We start from the raw sequence: 18,188 nt of genomic DNA, 5'->3' as shown, positions 1-18,188 counted from the left end.
TACAGTATGGAGATGATAGTTAACACTGTTGTCTCGTATGTTTGAAAGTTGCTAAGAGAGTAGATTCTAAAACATCTGACTGAAAGGAAAAAAATCTGTAACTATATGAGCTAATAGATGTTAATTAAACTTACAGTGGTAATCAAATCATTGTGGCAATATATACACATAGCAAATCATTATGTTGTACATCTTAAACTAATACAATGTTATATGTCAATTACATATCAATGACACTGGGAAATTTTTAAATAGATAAGTTATTATTGATATAATGTTAATAATCAGGACAATACATACATTTTCCAGAGCAGTTGTATTTGCATTCTCTCATTTGATGCTCATAGAAACTCTGAAGGGAAGGATGACCGAAATAAAACTGATACATACTGACCTTGGATGCTACAGGAGTGACTGGCTGGATACTTCAATCTGTGCTATCTTGTTCAGTCCTTTAGCTCTTGTGGGAAGTAGGTATTATAGTGTGCCTATTTTATAGAGGGAGAAGCAGACACAGGGAGTAATTTGCCCAGGCCATACAACTCTCAACTGGCTTATGCTGTTGCCTGAACTTGAACTCAATTCTTCTGAACTCAGTTTCATTTGTCCTGTCACTCTTGCTCAGCTGTGTGTCCCTATAGAGGGTACGATGACGCAGTCAAAACTGGTAGGTGTCAGGAACTTCTGAAATCAACGGATTCCATCCAAACACGTGGGGATGCCCAGTGAAACCCTCTTTATTAATGTAGACCTGTGTTCATGAGAGAGCAATGAAATTAGCCTAGAAACATTTGTTGATTTATTCATTCATACATTTGACATTTATGGAGAGACAGGCTCTGTTGAGATGCTGGGTATAGGAATAAGAAGGCTGACATCTAGCCACTACTTAGCAGCAAGACCATATGAGCACTTAAAGATAGGTATCCATTCTGCTGGGTTGGGTGTTCATGCCAGATTGGTTGCTGAATTTTTTTTTAAGATTTATTTACTTTAGAGAGGGAGTGAGCATGAGTGGGAGGGGCAGAGGGAGAGGGAGAGAGAATCTCAAGCAGACACCATGCTGAGCGTGGAGCCCAGTGTGGGCAGGGCTCAATCTTACGACCCTGAGATCACAACCTGAGCCAAAACCAAGAGTCTAAGAGTCCGATCCTCAACTGACTGTACCACCCAGGTGCCCCCCATTGTTAAATATTTTTAATACCACCACTGGATACAGCAATAAATAGATTCCTGCCCTTGTGGACCATATATCTTCATTCAAGGAAAAATGAAGCAATTGAAAAAAGCAGTTGATACACAAGTCAGACAGTGATAAGAGCCATCATACAAATAAAACAGGGTAATATTATGAGGGTAATACCTTTTCAGCTTCTTATCTTATATTTAGTTTGTTGTATGAAGATATTTGATTTTGGATCAAATGAATGTCAATAGAAGTTAAAAGCAAACTTGAATAAACAACAATAATAATTTACGATGCTGCATTGGAAGCTAATTTAAGCATGGTGATTGGGGAAGGCATTTCTTAAAAGGTGATATTTAAGCTGGGATCTAATGTCAGGAGGGAGCCGGCTTCCAAGAGAAGGGATTCTCTTGAAGAGAGAACAGTTCCTGTAAAGATCCTACCCAGTTATAAGGTTGGTATGTTTGGGGAGTGGAAAGAAGCCCAGTGTGTGAGAGCACAGTAGGTGAGAGACAGACAGGTGTACATAGGCCGATGGAATGGAGGACATGGCAAATTCATGCCGGGCTCTCAAAAGTTTTGAATTTATTGTAAGTCTCAAGGAAGACATTGAAGGCTTTTAAACAGGAGAGGGACATGGTCCAATTCCTGTCCTTAAAAGATCTTATTGGTTGCAACATGGAGACTAGATTCTAAGGGGGCAAGGCGAGATGCAGGGAGACCAGATGGGAAGCTTTTATAGTCATTTGGAGACTGATGGCCTTGACCATGCATGTAGCCATGGCAAGAAGGGAAGTGGATTGCTTTGGGATATATTTTGGTTGTGGAGTTGACTGATAGCTTGGACAAGTTAGAGAGGTGGAGGAATCAAGTTTGCTTCCTAAGTTTCTGGCCTGAGCAATGGAGATGGAAAGGACTGGGGAAAAGCAGATCTTACATGAAATTCTGCTTTGGACATGTTAAGTCTGAGATGACTGTTGAATGTTGGACATTAAGTCAATGCACTTTCATGTGCGAGGCCCACAGGGTACAAAGTGAACCACGTACGTAGCATAATGAAAACCATAGTCAAAAGATTAGAAAGGGTTTCTTAAGGCTATTGCTCTGGAATTGTGATTAAGTGTGAACTTCCAAGGAAACTCTAAGGTGATTATTAATATTAATATTAAGATTTGTGTGGGAGAATAGTAGAAGGAAGTCTGGTGAGAGCCAGCTCATAGAAGACCCTGTAGGGAGATGCTGGGGAACTATTCAAGGGATCTGAATAGAGAATGATGTGACCACACTGAGTTCTTCAAAGATAATTCTGGAACATTATGTAGGGGTGATTGGAGGGAAGGGAGGCTGGAACAGGGTGAACAATGAAGATTTACTGCCAACAGTCCAGGTGGGAGATGATGAAGGCTGGAACTCAGTCAGTGGCCCTGTTCAAGAAGAGGAGAGAGCAGATTCAAAAGATTTTCAAAAGATAGATTCCACTGTACTTGCGGATATTTTTTGGCTGTGAGAGTGGGAAAGGAGTCCTCACCGGGTTAGTTTTTTCAGCCTGGGTGCCTGGGTGCCTGGGTAGATGTTGGGGACATTAAATGAGGTTAAATGAGATCCAGAGCACAGGTCCTTGAGGGCGGGTGAATCTGACTCTATCTTGTTTTTCCTGTGCTAACCCCAGAGCCCCTTTTCAGTTGGAGAAGCTGATTTGCCTTAGCACTTCCTCTAAGCACTTCCTCATTCAAGAAAGTCTTGTTGAACAAATTGATAGAGAGCTCAGAACAGAACATTGTTCTGTTTGACAGATATCTCGCCACAGAACAACATTGAAGAGGTAGAGATTCAGGAGACTTGGTAGGTGGCAAGAGAACCAGAAATCAGGAGAACCAGCAGAGTAGAAAGTGAGGGAATGGCCAAAGGCAGGGCGAGATGCCAAGGAGAAGTCAAATGAAATAAGAACTTGCAAGTGTTCTCTGCGTTAGGGTGTCAGCAGTACGGCTGGCCAGTGCTGTGACAGTGGCGTGGTGAAGGTGCAAGTCAGGTGGGGGCGGGTGGAGGGACAAACGGGACAGGAAGTGGAAAATACTGAGTTAAAAAAACTTGTGGGCAGTGTGGTCAGACAATCGAGAGATTTCCCACCCAGTTTCTCTGCTTTTTCTGTGAATTAGGAGGAGGCAGATAATGTCCTGAACTTGAGGAAGCAGCATGGAAGATTAAGATCAGTGGTAAACTCTAAGGACAGGGAGTTTAAAAAAAAAAAAAAAACCAAACAAACTCTGAGGAACAGAAGACTTTGGTACTCATTTCGATCTCCTCCTGAGTTCTAGAATTGTCCTTCAAGGAAAAACCTCCCTGCCCAAGAGACTTGAATTTGAGCTCAGATTCACTGATGTGTGGAGATGTGAACTCTTCTCTCCCTCCGGTTGCAGAATGATTCTCTGTCAGAATGCAGAATTAATCCTGTGAGAGAGCCCAGGCGTTGCCGTTCAGCTCGGCGCCATCAGACGTCCATTTCTATTAGCATTCCAGGTCAGGCCAGTTGGTTGTTTTCAATTTGTACAGTTGATTTGCTTTAGCACTTCTGTTAAACACGAAAGAGCTTGGATTTGGGACCCCTGGCCACTGCTGACACCAGTGGGGACTGGGGAGGGGCTGTGAGGCGTTCTAAGTGCTGTCCTTCAGAAAGAGATGTTAAACTTGTGTTTCTCCTGATAGACGTTGGTAGCTGTCCAGAGAAGTTAAATTTCCCATTGCTTTTTCCAGAAAGAGTAATGGGGAGCCCTTGTGTTCCAGCCAACAATCCCTCTTCTCAATAAAACAAATAGGTTCTAATGTTGGCAGCTTTCTGAGCTGTTGCTGAGAACATAAAGGCTGCTCTGTCTTTTTCTGTGGTAAATATACAGCAAGTATTTAACTCATTACTAGATAAATCACATTGCGATGGATCAGAGTGTCTGGTACTGTTTTTTTTTTTTTTTTAAACATTGATTAATACATTCCTCCTTTCTTTCTTCTTTTTTTTTCCTTGATGTTCCTTTCCCCCCAGCTTTGCTGTGGTATAATCGACAACCAGAATTATAATATATTTAAAGCGTGCAAAGTGGTGGTTTGGTAAATTTCTTCTTTCTTGACTAACTCAGTCCCGTAAAGAGACACAAACATATTTAGTAATTTAAATGCGGTAACTAATTAGAGAAATGAGACAATTAGAGAAAAGATGTGGCGAGATTCTTAGTGTTCACCGAGTGGTCTGGTGTTGCTCTACATTTCCCTGTGGGCCAGGGCGGGTCATAGCCTCACTCTGGCTGATGAGAAGATGGGCAGAAGTGAGCTAAGCCATTTCTCGGTCTGACACTTAAAATCATCCCGTAGGATTCTCTAGCTTTCTTTCTCCTTTTTATGATGACCATGGAGGTCATGGGTTCCAGTTGGCATGTGTTTAAAATGGAACACAGCCACCCATTCATATCAGACATTATGTGATCAAGAAATAAACTTTTATTGTGTTAAGTTATTGAAATTCCTGGCTTTTATTGTTACTGTAGCAAAACTTATCTTAACCTATCAAATGATATCACCTTATGAGGAAAAACAAGGTCTTTTACAAGTCCCCAGAGACAGCTGATGTGAAAAGAGACAGGGGGTATACCTATCTTAGAGCCATCTGCAAAGATCTACCTTGCTTGAAGATCATAGTTTATATACCTGTAGAAATTTCCAGAGGTCTTTATATTCAGTTATTGTGGATCATAGCCTCCAATAATAGACTTCCAACAAGAAACCAAGATTGCTTTCCTTTCAGGCTACAGCTTGATAGCACTCAAACGAATGACAGTTTATGTATAATTTACTCATGTGATGGAATTTCCCAAAGCCACTCTAGCTATGAGTAAACTGTAGTTGTAATCATAGAAAAACCTCTGATGTTTTTCTATCTCTTTTTGCTGCCTGCTGGTGTAGACCCTGGGAAGATCTCTTCAAGTGTTACTGGTGAAGTGTGGGGGTGGGGAGGAGATGTTCCCTAGAGAAAGCCTCCCGTGTTGTAATAACCAAGTCTGGTCATCTATAGCTGTCATAGTGTATGACCCATTTTTTCTCCTTGCCAGCCTCGTCCACTGGGTTCTACTATTTCTTCCAGGTGTTACTTCCTCCTCGCCTGGACTTTGCTACAGCTGAGTACATGTGAGGGACCATCCGTAGTTGGGCATTAAGGAAGGAGATAAAATAAAACCACTGTGTTAGAAGTACACTTATGCCTCTACCTCTTAATTTCTCAACTTTGGGTAGAATCTGTTGACTGCAACTAGGAAAGATGAAGGGTTTTGCATCCTTACAACTATTATTTTGCACATGTCTTCCTCATGACAATTGTACTGCATCTACTGGGGACAAAGGGAGAGGTGAACCCTGCCCACCTATCCCATCAGCAGCCCTCCCCACGGTTACTTTGATGGCTGCCCCTGGTGCACTCCTGTTCTCTACTGGATGACTCAGAGCTTGGCAGCTATTAAAGCCTGGGTCAGTCAAGGGTCTTGTCAGGAAAACAGAACTCATGCCTGGTCTTCCTATGGAGGGGATTTAATTAGGAGAATTAATTACAAAGGTCTAGGGAGAGTTGGCAGATAAAACAGGAAGATGAAACAACTCAGATTTTAGAACAAGAGGAGCAAAAGGGCAAAAACTTCTCAGAGTTTAGCAGCCCAGGCTCTCCCTGGCCGGGTGGTTCGAGAACACCAGAGTAAGTTTGCCTAGGTGGAGCAAGGCTTTCCGGTGGGAACTGGAACCATGGAGGTGATGTAGCTACTGATGGAGAGTAGAGTAAGAGGGGGAGAAATACCCTGCTTCTTCCTTCCACCATCAACTATGTGGGAGTTCTAACCCTCAGTATCTCATGAGAATATGACCTTATTTGGAAAGAGTCATGGAAGATGTAAGTAGTTGGGATAAGATGAAGTAATACTGGAGTAGGGTGGGCCTTTAGTCCTATGGGACTGGTGTCCTTAGAAGAAGAGGGAAGACACAGAGACTCACAATGAAAACACCACAGAACAGCAGAGGCAGAGACAGGAGTTAGGCATCTATGAGGCAAGAAAGATAGAGGAAGCTAGGAGAGAGGCATGAACTGATTCTCCTTCACGAACCTCGGAGGCAACCAACCCTGCTGACACCTTGACTGGAACTTCTAACTTCCAGAACTGTGAGAAAATGCATTTGCGTTGTTCTAAACCACCCAGGTTGCAGTGTTTTATTACAGCAGTCTTAGGAAATGAATACGGATGAGCAGGTGATTCTTCTGGAAGGAGTGCTCTCGGCATTTAAGTGTACTCTGGGCTCCTACTTTCTCAGCAATGCCTTTATATCAGTGCAATCCCATATATTTCCTGGTTTTCAAAAATATGTCAAGATCGCTATCCACTGCACTCAGGACTGTGATGGAGTTAGTCTACTTTAAGTGTCATTTAAATGGAATTCCATGAAGAAGAGCAGGAGGATGTAGGTACTCAGTCTGTCATCCTACAGTAGAGCCCTACTGCCTGACGTGTTTGGGATCGATGATGGGGCACCCTTACCTCCTCCTTCCCAGTGATGGGGTCTTCCAGCCACACCTATCATGAATAGAAGGCACATCAACTACAAAACAAGGACTTGGATAAGAGAAATCAGTACAACCACTTTATGGAAGATGGAAACTTTGAATTTTTATTTCCTGATTGATAGAATCATCAAAATAATTGGAATGCTGGGATTTATCTATAAAGACATATATCTTCTCTGCATGAGAGCTGGGATGGCCTTTCCTTAAGTTTTATATTATCGACTTGCCATAGTTTTATTGTTAATGATTTTGAGAACCTTATTAGTTAATGTTCTTTAGAAATAATCAGTGTTGGATCAGATCTTCTGCTCTTTCTACTAGCTAAGCAAATTCTGTGTTTCTAGGACTTCTAAAGACTTTTGAAAAGCAAACAATGATGAAAACAGCAACAAACACAAAACCTGCATGGCATGAAAAGCCTGAGACATGTACACGGGCACTGAGTAAAGTGACTAGTTATGTGCCTACAACCCCCCAGGATCAAAGGGACCAAAGAACCAGTCAACGTATAAAACTCCTGAGTGTTCTCTTTCTCTCTCTCTTTTTTAAAAAAGATTTATTTGTTTGAGAGAGAGAGGAAGAGAGAGAGAGAGAGAGAGAGATGGAGAGGGAGAGAACACAAGCGGGGAGGAGGGGCAGAGGGAGAGGGAGAAGCAGAACCCCTGCTGAACAAAGAGCCAGACATAGGACTCGATCCCAGGACCCCAGGATCATGATCTGAACCAAAGGCAGAGTCTTAACTGACTGAGCCACCCAGGTACCCCCTCCAGGAAGTTCCTACCATGGGTGCTGAATCAGCATTTGGTAATTGCTTAGGATATCCTTGTCTGATGGGGAAAAAATAAAAGCAGCCTTCTGATATATGATATTCCCTCAAAATGACTAATAACAAGGATTCAGAGACTAGAAAACCATCATTTTGAATGGCGTTCTTGCATGGGCCGCAGTCTCAAAGTGCGTGGTTTTTCAGATCTAAAAGAAAAGGAAAAAGGACTTATCCGGATCCGTCTTTTTTCTGTTTTAGATTATTTTTCTCCACCTCCACTACAATAAAATCCATTCCAGGGGAAACACTCCTTGCAAAGTTACGTCTGGCTTTTTGCGTTTGGGAGAGGGAGAAAGCGGCTCTTGTTTTAAGGATTCTCTCAGCATGACTTTCTCAGATCTCCCAGAGACATCTGCCCACATTTGCTATTTTCCTGGCTTCACGCAGGATGGCTTTGATAAAAATCCTACTTGTTTCTAAGGTTTAAGCTGGCTACATTTGCTTGATTAGATTTGAAAGTTGTGATCTTTACAATACTTGTGTGTGCTACAGGAATGTGAATTACTGTCTAGTTTCCACAGTGTCTGTATCTCCAGGCCTGCAATGCTTTGCAAATGAGAATCTTCAGAAAACCTGGGCTCAGGAGGCCCCCAAATGGAAGACTGGCTCTGTGACTGCCACGGCCACTTGCTAGGTCCGTGAAAGGCAGAGGCTCAGCTTCCCATGGCATACTCACCACGTGTTCTCACCAGTGGCTCTGGTTCCTTGTCTCGGTTGGTGCTGAGTGTGGGCTCTTAGCATCCTGGAGAAGCCGTGTCCACTCTGGCAGGGCTCTAGGCTTCCCCCACTGCCCCATGGGAATGCTGGTGACAGTCACTGGGGTTCTAGTTCACAGAGTTCTGGATCTTTGATTTCAGTCTCTCCCTGACACTCAGTTTTCCTGAGCTAAGAGTTCCAGACTCTTTTCCCTATGACATTTTCCCAGAGCCTTGCCTGACAAGGTGTTCAAGGCTTTCACTCTAAAGTGTCCTCAGTCACTCACTCAAAAATTTATAGAGGGCTTACCTTTTGTGTCACCCTTTGCTAAAGCACAGTGAGAATTACCAAGAAATACAGGACAGGCAGAACGGATTTAATTTGGTGACTCCTGGGTACTTTTTCGCATGTTAGTGGTGTAACCTTATACTTGTTGGATGCAGAACAAATCTTTTTCTAGTCTCTGGTTTCTCTTTTGAATGACAAAAGATACACACGCTTTTTAGAAACCATTTAAATGCTCAAGCACATCTTTCCTTTTCTGTCTGACTTTCATGCCTATGGAAGTCTGCTCTGCTTCAAAGGATTTACATTCTGACCTGGGTTCTAGATTTTAGGAGCACACACTTTTGGGGACTTGTAGTGGGAGACACACCAGTCTTAGGGCAAGAGCTGCAAAGGAGTATTTGCAAAGAAGCAAGACTGTGGATGGAGAAGACAAGGTAGTATAAAGTGGTGAAGGACTCAGATGCCGATGGTCCTGGGGGGACTTCTGGGTGAATCACTCCAGGGATTTTTGGTAAGTCACCTAACCTCCTCTTCTGCAGAAGGGACTACTAGCACCCACTTTATATGCTTAGTCCAAACTCATAACCAACAACAAATGCATGTGAAACATTTAGCACACAGAAAGTGTTAACCATTGTTATTACTGTTATTAGTGCAGAAAAGATAAGGAAACGCTTTGGACAAGATAGGCTGGAGTTAGAGAGATGGGACTTGAATTTGCAGGATATGGACAGTTTGGTAGCTGAGGAGTAACATGGGATAGGTGATACTTAATAAAAATTGATCTCTCTTTAAGGACCGGTGGTTCCCTAAATGCCATATTTATGTCTTTTTATCTCAACATTATATCTCAGAAAAAGATAGTACATCTTAAACCCAATCACATTTAAAAAGTTATTGTGACTTTGTCAGATTATGATTATTCTATCAATTCACGATTGATTTTAGGTAAAGATTTTTTGTCTCATAATCAAAACCAGTCAATCTTAAAACATAATAAACCAAAACTCTAGAACTGAATTTCTGAATCTTCATCTGTAGGGAGCTAGGTGTTGTTAATTCAGCTAAGATCGACTGAGGCTTATCTCACTGGCTCTCGGCACACACCTTACAGGTTTTGGAAGTCACCTTCAGGGAGAGGTGGCCACCTTCCAAGTTTGTTATGGGCTGAATGTTTGTGTTCCCTCACCCCAATTCATATGTTGAAGCTCTAAGCCCCAGTGTGACTGCATTTGGAGATAGGGCCTTTGTGGACATAATTAAGGTTACAAGAGGTTATATGGGTGGGGCCGTAAACCGGTAGGATCGGTGTCCTAATAAGAAAAGACATCCGAGGCTTGCCTGTGTGGCTCAGTCAGTAAGTATCTGCCTTCAGCTCAGGTCATGATCCCAGGCTCCTTGCTCAGTGGGGAGCCTGCTTCTCCCTCTGCCTGTTGTTCCCCCTGTTTGTGCTCTTTTTCTCTCTCTGACAAATAAATAAAATCTTAACAAAAGAAAGAAAGAAAGAAAGACAAGAAGAGGCATCAGAGAGTTTGGCATCTCTCTCAGTGGTTGTAGGGAGGAGTGACCACGAGAGCACACAGTGAGATGGCGCCTGCCTACAAGCCAAGAGAAGAAAACTCCACAGGGCACTGAATTTGCCAGCAACTTGATCTGGGACTTCCAGCCTCCAGAACCGTGAGGAAAGACACGTCTGTTGTTTAAGCCCCCCAGTCTGTGGGACTTTGTGATGGTAGCTTAAGCAAACGAGTACAACACGCAGCCTCAAACTCTCATTGTACATATGGATAGTAGGGGTAATTTTAATCTTAGTTGAAGTTATTTTTTAGGGATGGAATTTCTGTTCCTCCATTCCTCCCCAATCAAGGTTACATATGCCTCCAAGGAAGAAATATCTGGAAATTTTACAGGAGAATAAAGAAAGGACCATTTCTTATTCAGTAGGATGCTGGGTCGCTCCTACACGGAGTACGGGAGGGCATTGATCAAAAAGCCACATGATCAAGTCAGCTAAATACTTGGGAGAATTATAAAACACCAAAAGGAAAATCCACCCCAATGTTAACGCAGATTCATGAAATCCTAGTTGTGCTTTCTTCCGTAGAGAGATGACATGGCTTGACTCATGACTCTACCTGCTGGTTTCCTTGTGTCAAGATACTTGAGAGACTGAAGATATGAATGGTTGATGGCTAGGCCATATGTAAAAACAGGACTCTGACCAGCAACCTGCCAAGGAAACCAAGACCCTTCTCTACAATAAACAATCCAGGAAGCCTGCCTGCTGGAAATCGGATTTGCGGATTGTGGTCTCTAGTAACAAGCCAGGAAGCTAAATTATAACTTCTGTTAACAATGGACACTGAGCTGCTTAATATTAATTAATTAATATTAAAAATAATAGAATCATCTAATTTATTAATTTAATGAATTTAATATTTATTGATTTATTGACTAATTAATAATTAACTAATACTAATTAATATAAATATCTGCCTGTTTCTCTAATTTTTATCCCTGCTTCCAACTTAGGACTAACCAGCAAGAGCCCACTATGTATCCCTAACCAATGATGTGATGCCTGGCTTCTAGTTAGGTGCCCAGTTTCCTGTGCCAACAGCATGCACTGAGCACACACTTGAAGTCTTTCCTTTTCCACTGAAAGCTTTCCTGCTCCTCAGCCTGCCTCTGAGTCTCTGTTAAAATGCAAGTGACTTTGGCCAGCTTGAATAAACAGAGCTGCATGTCCTCATTTGGTTGGTCTTCGTGTATTTTCCCACTGTCTTTCCATCTATTCCCTGGAAGACCTGAGAGGTTCTTTTCCTTCCTAATTGTGCTCTGAAACATTTTCTGTCCCACTTACACTGGAAAGACAGTTCCCCCACCCCACCCCACCCCCTCCACTTGGGTTCAAGGGATGCAGTATTAAAAAAAAAAAAGTTAGATTTTTGTGACGATACAAACTAATCCTTATGAGCATGAGGAAGGGGCACACCCAGCCGCAGAAAGAGAAACTGATCCCATCTTTGGGAAATGTAGACTTCCAATAGAGCACGCAGGGCTCATGCCCCCAAAGTCATTGTTCTAGGCCAGTGATGGGCACACAGGGCCTCCGACCACCTGTTCCTGTCCACCCACCCCACCCCTGCCGCCATCCCCCGTCCCTTTTACGAAGGTATTTATAGTGACTTAAGCCCATGTTTCTGCATTGCTGGATCTGACCCCTGGCAGCCCACATTTTCCCTGTCTTCATTGTTGTCTGTTCCGCTTCATGGGATGTGTGGCCTCCTGGGTGTCCCCGTGGGGATTGGGCAGGCGGTCTAGGTGCTTGTTTTGTTCAAGCTAGTGAAAGAGGCCTGAGGAGCACCTCAAAGGAGGCTTTCAAACTGCTGATCTTGGCAGTTCTGCTGTTTTGAAAGACAACAGAACAGCGGGAAGGAGGAAAGCTTCATTCCCTTAGAGCTTCTCCGCTTAGCTCTGGCAACAGGAGTAATGAAGTGCATTGTGGGGGAATTGTTTGAACGGGCTCCGTATCTGCATTGCCTGGAATAAGGTTTAACAAAACAAAACAAAACAAATCAACCAAAATACCTCTCCACTAGGTTCAGACGGACTCAACACTCATTTTGGTCTGGTTTGTTTCTCATGAATACAGAGGAATCATTAACTCCCTGCATTCGGGAAGGCTAATAAATTGAAATCCATTTAAATGAATTTTGAACCTATGGGATTTCTGATTTGACCCCATACATAATCTACTTCGTTGACAAAGAGTGCTCTTTAGAACTGTCTAGCTCTCAGTTATAAACAGCTGACAAACTGTTTAAGGAGAGGGTCTGGAAAGCGGTCAATAAGTGTAATTAATGGGAAAAAGAAAGTTAGTGACCTTTCAAAGTATCACCCTAGCACGGCACCCCAGGTGTAGACGGGAGAGGGTGGTCAACATCCCCTAAGTGACTGTCAGTCAGCCAATTACACACAGAATACAGGAAAAATGTATAAAAGGGACCTTACTTTTGAATTTCAATCATATATTCTCTGACCTAATGCAGGGTTTCCTGGTCCTAGTTCAGATGCCCTCTCTCATTCCTCACTGAGCAGGCCTGGTAATGGACTCTCTGGGTATCTGTGTAGTCATCCCTGTTTAGACAGTAACCCTATCTGACTTTTACTTTCCTCCCTTTCTTCCATGGCCCCTCCAACCTCCGAATCTCCTTTCCTCTCTCCTTGCTTAAACTTTAGTCAGCCTTCTCTGAATCTCTTTTCAACATGGCCTTGTCCTTGGTTCCATTCTTGGCCTATTGAGTCATCCAATTTTTGCAAAGAATCCTGCTAGGCCAGTTTATGGAGAATTGTCCCCAACCATGATATCCAATCAAGCTCCTCTTCCTTCTACTCACCCTTGATACTTGACTGAGTTCCCCTGAGTAATTTTTCATCCACTCCTTCACCTTGCCCATTGGCTATAAATTCCCACTTCCCCTTGTTATTCAGAGTTAAGTTCAATCTCCCTCTCCACCATTGCAGTAGTCTTGCATAAAGTCTTCCTTGTGGTTTCTAACAAGTGACAGAACAATTTCTCTTCAACACACCCCAACCCCAGCGTCCCGCCTCTTCTGCGCATGGAGTTCTCTTTGTCCTTCAGCTCTCCATCCTCTTCTTCCAATTAATCCTGTTCCCGCTGTCGGGTGCTGTGGGCCACACTGAATCTTGCAGGATGGAAGAGAGGAGCGGACAAGAGGCTTTCTCTGTGGTCCGTTCTCAGGGCCTGGTGGGAAAGATAATCAGAACCTTTCCCCTGCTCAAGTTAGCAGGACTATGGCATTGTCCTTCCTTCCTTCTGCTAACAGAGATCCTGCCTCATTTAGTCACCCAAGTCTGAGACCCAGGAGAAAAAAAAAGGAAAAAAAAAAAAAAAAGGAAAAAAATCTCTAACCACCTTCCATTTATGTTGCTGAAAGGATGTGTCCTGTAATGTTGAAAAACCCATTCTGCACAGAAGGATTTCCCTCTCTGTGGAATTAGAAAACACTAAAGGGATTTGAAACTGTTACAAAGCAAAAAACCCCAACAACCTGCTGCGTTATCGATGCTGTGGAAGAAACATGGATGTGAGGTCAGATGAACATAAATTTAAAACCCAGCTCTCCCATCTACTTTGCTGGGATCAGAAGCAAGCCGGTTAATTTCTGGAGCCCCAGCTGCCTTATGTGTAGAAAGCTCTATCTCACAACTATCAATGAGAGAAATCAATAAGCAACTGGGACAGTGCTTAGCAGTTACTATTTTTAAAGATTTTATTTAATTTTTTTTGAGAAAGTGAGTGAGTGTGTTGGGGTAAGGGTAGAGGGAGAAGGAGAAGCAGACTCCCTACTAAGTACAGAGCCTTATGTGGGGCTCCATCCCGGGATCCTGAGATCATGAACTGAGCTGAAGTCAGGCTCTAACCAACTGAGCCACTTAGATACCCAGCCAATTATTTTTTAATAATAATTCCTTTTAATAATAATTCCTAATCCTCATTCTGTTTAGGGGACTGTAGTCTCTAGGGGGCCCATTTTGGAGACTGAAAAACTACATAATTCAAAAAGTTCTTAATGTTTACTTTCAAGTTTTATTTTGGGATGTATTTGATAGTTTAACATATTTTGACAAGTCACAATATTTTGTATGTTTGTTAATATTTTATAAGTCAATCGTATTTCTTTCAGTGTCAAATATGAAGACATTTGAAAAGAGTTGTATTTCATCTAAGCTGATACATATTTTTAGACATGTAGTTCTATAATGTGTCAGAAGTGAGAAAAACAAGTTTAGTAGAATGTAAAGTGGTGTTTGCAAACACTGGAGCTCTAAAAACTTCACAGAAAAATGTGAACATATGTATAAGTAAGAGAATAGCATAATGATCTCCCACGTGGTTATCACTGAGCTTTGATAATCATCACATTCTGTCCCTCTTGTTTTGTCTGTACACTACCCTCCATTTCTTGCCATCCCCTTCAATGGAATGTTTTAAAGCAAATTCCAAGCACTGTAATTCAGTGTGTATTTCTAACAGATAAGGTCTTTCCTTATGTTATATATTCACATTACTATGATCACACTTAATAACATTTTAAAATAATTCTTTAGTCCTAATACAGTTCTTACATAGTCTCAGTATCTACTCCATGTTTAAATATTCAGATTTTCCCCAAAACATCTTTTTATGGTTGACTCGCTTGGACTAGGATCCAAGTAAGATGTGTACTTTGGTTGGCATTTTCAAAAATTCTCTTGTCATCTCTACTATTCCTCCTTTCCTACCTACCGCTGGTATCATTTATTTGTTGAAGAAACTGAGTCATTTGTCTTCTAGCATTTCCCATGATGTGGGTTTGGCTAATTGCATCATTGCAGTATCATTTCACATAGATTTCACCCTCTGTATTTCCTATAACTAGTAGTTAAGTCCAGAGGTTTCATTATTTGGAAGATGGATCTTTGTTTTTTTGTTAAGCAGGAAAACTTTGTGGTTGGAGCTGGTATTTTCTTTTTTTTTATTTTAATTTTTTATCTTTTTATTTATTTGACAGACAGAGATCACAAGTAGGCAGAGAGGCAGGCAGAGAGAGAGAGAGAGAGGAGGAAGCAGGATCCCCACTGAGCAGAGAGCCTGATGTGGGGCTCAATCCCAGGACCCTGGGATCATGACCCAAGCCGAAGGCAGAGGCCTTAACCCACTGAGCCACCCAGACACCCCTGGAGTTGGTACTTTCACATTAGGAAGCACATAATAACTGTCTCTTCTGGTGAATTTTCAACTGATGAGTGCCAAGAAAGGGTATTTTGCTTCCAGTCCAGGAAAACTTAACTCCTCCTTCCATATGTGGCAGAAAGGAGGTGGACTTTGGAGTCAGATAGACTCGAGATAAGGTACTGAACTGTGTGACCAGATAAGACACAGTGACTTGACTTGTTTGGGTGCTGGATATTTTTGTTTTCTATAAATATTTTTGAGTCTTGTTCTGGGATGCTTGTACTTGGAAACACTTTGATGCTTTGAGACCCTGTTTTTATAACTTAGATGGGCCCAGAGTCTCATTTAATCTAGGGCTAATTTGGTGTCACTGCAGAAGTGAGAACCTTTGAGTTGGCTGCACAAGTGTCCACGAATTACAAGGATTTCTAGTCAGGCTGGGATTCTGTGTGGGTGTCGGTACTGGTCCCTCTAATCCCTTATGGTGGTTCTTTCCCCAGCCTCTGGACTGTCCTTGTGCACAGGCACTGCTCGGTCCTCTGTTGAACACTCAGATCTTTGGAACCTGCTGTCACTGCAGTTCTTTCCTCCCTGGTATTGTGCCCGTAAATTCCAACAGCCTTGGTATCCCAGACTCTCAGTTTCACCTCTTCCCCTTGGGGAATCTCTGGCCTCCACTGCGGTCACGCCTCCTCGTGTCATGGCCAGGAAATACAAGGTGATAAGCTGGGCCAGGCATAAGAACTCATCTCTTGAGAATCAGTTTTCTTTGTCACCTGATACCCAATGTGTTGAAAATTGTTGTTTCATATATCTTGCCTAGTTTTTTTTAGTTGTTTCAGATGGGAGGGTAAATCATGTTTCTCTACCTGGGCCAGAGTAGAAGTCTTCAAACAGACCTTTTAACTATATTTAGTATAGCAATCCATGAACATGATCTATCTCTCCATTTATGTAGGTTTTGTTTATTTTTTTTCTGGATAAAAATCTTTAAATTTTCATTGTAGAGGACTTCTGTCTATTGTTCTACATTTATTCCTAAGTATTTTATTTTTTAAAAGATTTTATTTATTTATTTGACAGAGAGAGAGACAGCGAGAGAGGAACACAAGCAGGGGGAGTGGGAGAGGGAGAAGCAGACTTTCTGCTGAGCAGGAAGCCTGATGTGGAGCTCAATTCCAGGACCCTGGGATCATGACCTGAGCCAAAGGCAGCCCCTTAATGGCTGAGCCACCCATGTGCCCCTAAATATTTGATTTTTAAAAACATCTTTCTGGTATTCTTTATCATTTCTAGCAGATCTGTGCTTTTATCTGGTATCAATTCCATTTGACCCAAAGAACTTCTCTGTTGTGCTCACTTACTGGCAATGAATTCTCTCAAATTTGTTGACTGTAAATATCTTTTTTTTTTTTTTTTGCCTTTTTATAAAATGTTATTTTTGCTGGATGGAGAGTTCTAACATTTTTCTTTCAGCATTTCAACTTTTTTTTTTTTTTTAAAGATGTATTTATTTAAGAGAGAGTGAGAGAGCATGTGTATATGAATTGGAGGACAGGCTGAAGGAGAGGGAGAAAGAGAATCCTTCAGCAGACTCCCTGCTAAGCAGCAAAGCCTGACCAGGACCCAGAGATCATGACCTGAGTTGAAACCAAGAGTTGGGCACCCAACCAACTGAGCCACTCTGATGCCCTCTCTTTCAGCATTTTAAAGATGTCTCTGAGATTGTTTCTGAGATAGGTGAGCCATTATTTGTATTATTGTGAATTTTGAGTAATACATATTGTTTCTTTAGCTGTTTTAATTTTTTCTCTTTATCTTTGAGTTTTAACAGTTTGATTATTATATGATAGATGTGATTTTTGTATTCAAAATATTTGACATTATCTGAACTTCCTTGGTGGCTTGATGCATTTCATCAATTTGGGGAACATTTAGGCTATTTTTTCTTTGAATATTTCTCCCATCCCATCCTGTATTCTTCTTCTTCTAAGACTGCAATTACATTTATCTTATACTGTTTCATATTGTAGCAAACATATTAGATGCTTGTTCCATTTTTTCCCACCTCTTTTTTGTGGTTTAGTTTAGATAATATATATTGACTTGCCATAAACTTTACTAATTCTTTCCTCTTCTGTTCAGTCTTCTGTTCTTCTCCATTGAATGGCTTCTTTGTTTCTGATACATTATTTTTCATTTCTGGTATCTTTATTTGATTCTTTTTTTATAGTTTCCAATTCTGCTGAAGATCCACATATATCCATGTATGTTGTCTAATTTTTCCATCTAGATCCTCTAAAATGCTTAATCACCATTATTTTAAGGTCATTGTCTGATAACACCACCATCTCTGGGCTATCTTTGGGTCTACTTCTATTGACTACTTCTTCTCTTGATCACAGAACACATATTTCTTGCTTCTTTGCAGGTCTTGGACTTCATGATTCCATGCTAAATCTTGTACTTAAAACAACAATAGAGAATAAAGTAAATAACGTTCACTCTTAGGAAAGAGCTTGCTTCTTCTTTGCACAGGCTTCTAGCGAGGGAAGATAAGTCAATCTAATCTAGTTGAACTGGTACAGGGTTTGTCATAACTCAAGTGAGAGTCATTTAGCAGTCAACAGCTTTGATGTTTTGAAGGCAGCGACAGGATTTTCCCTTCAGTAGGGCATAGGATCTGAGCACTGATGTAACTCCATAGTTGTCTTTATGCTTCACAGTCCAGCCACCAACTTTCTAAACCACACTTGGTTGCCACCTCTGGGGCTTCTGTAGAGTTCTCTTTGTTCCTGTCCCACTTCCAGGCTTTTTTACTCCTTGGGAGATCTCACCAGCTTTCTGTCCCACACCAAACTCTGAA

This window comes from Lutra lutra, chromosome 6 (assembly GCF_902655055.1).
Source record: "Lutra lutra chromosome 6, mLutLut1.2, whole genome shotgun sequence".
In the NCBI taxonomy this organism is placed as follows: domain Eukaryota; kingdom Metazoa; phylum Chordata; class Mammalia; order Carnivora; family Mustelidae; genus Lutra; species Lutra lutra.
The sequence above is the reverse complement of the archived record's forward strand: the minus strand, read 5'-3'. Positions refer to the sequence as shown.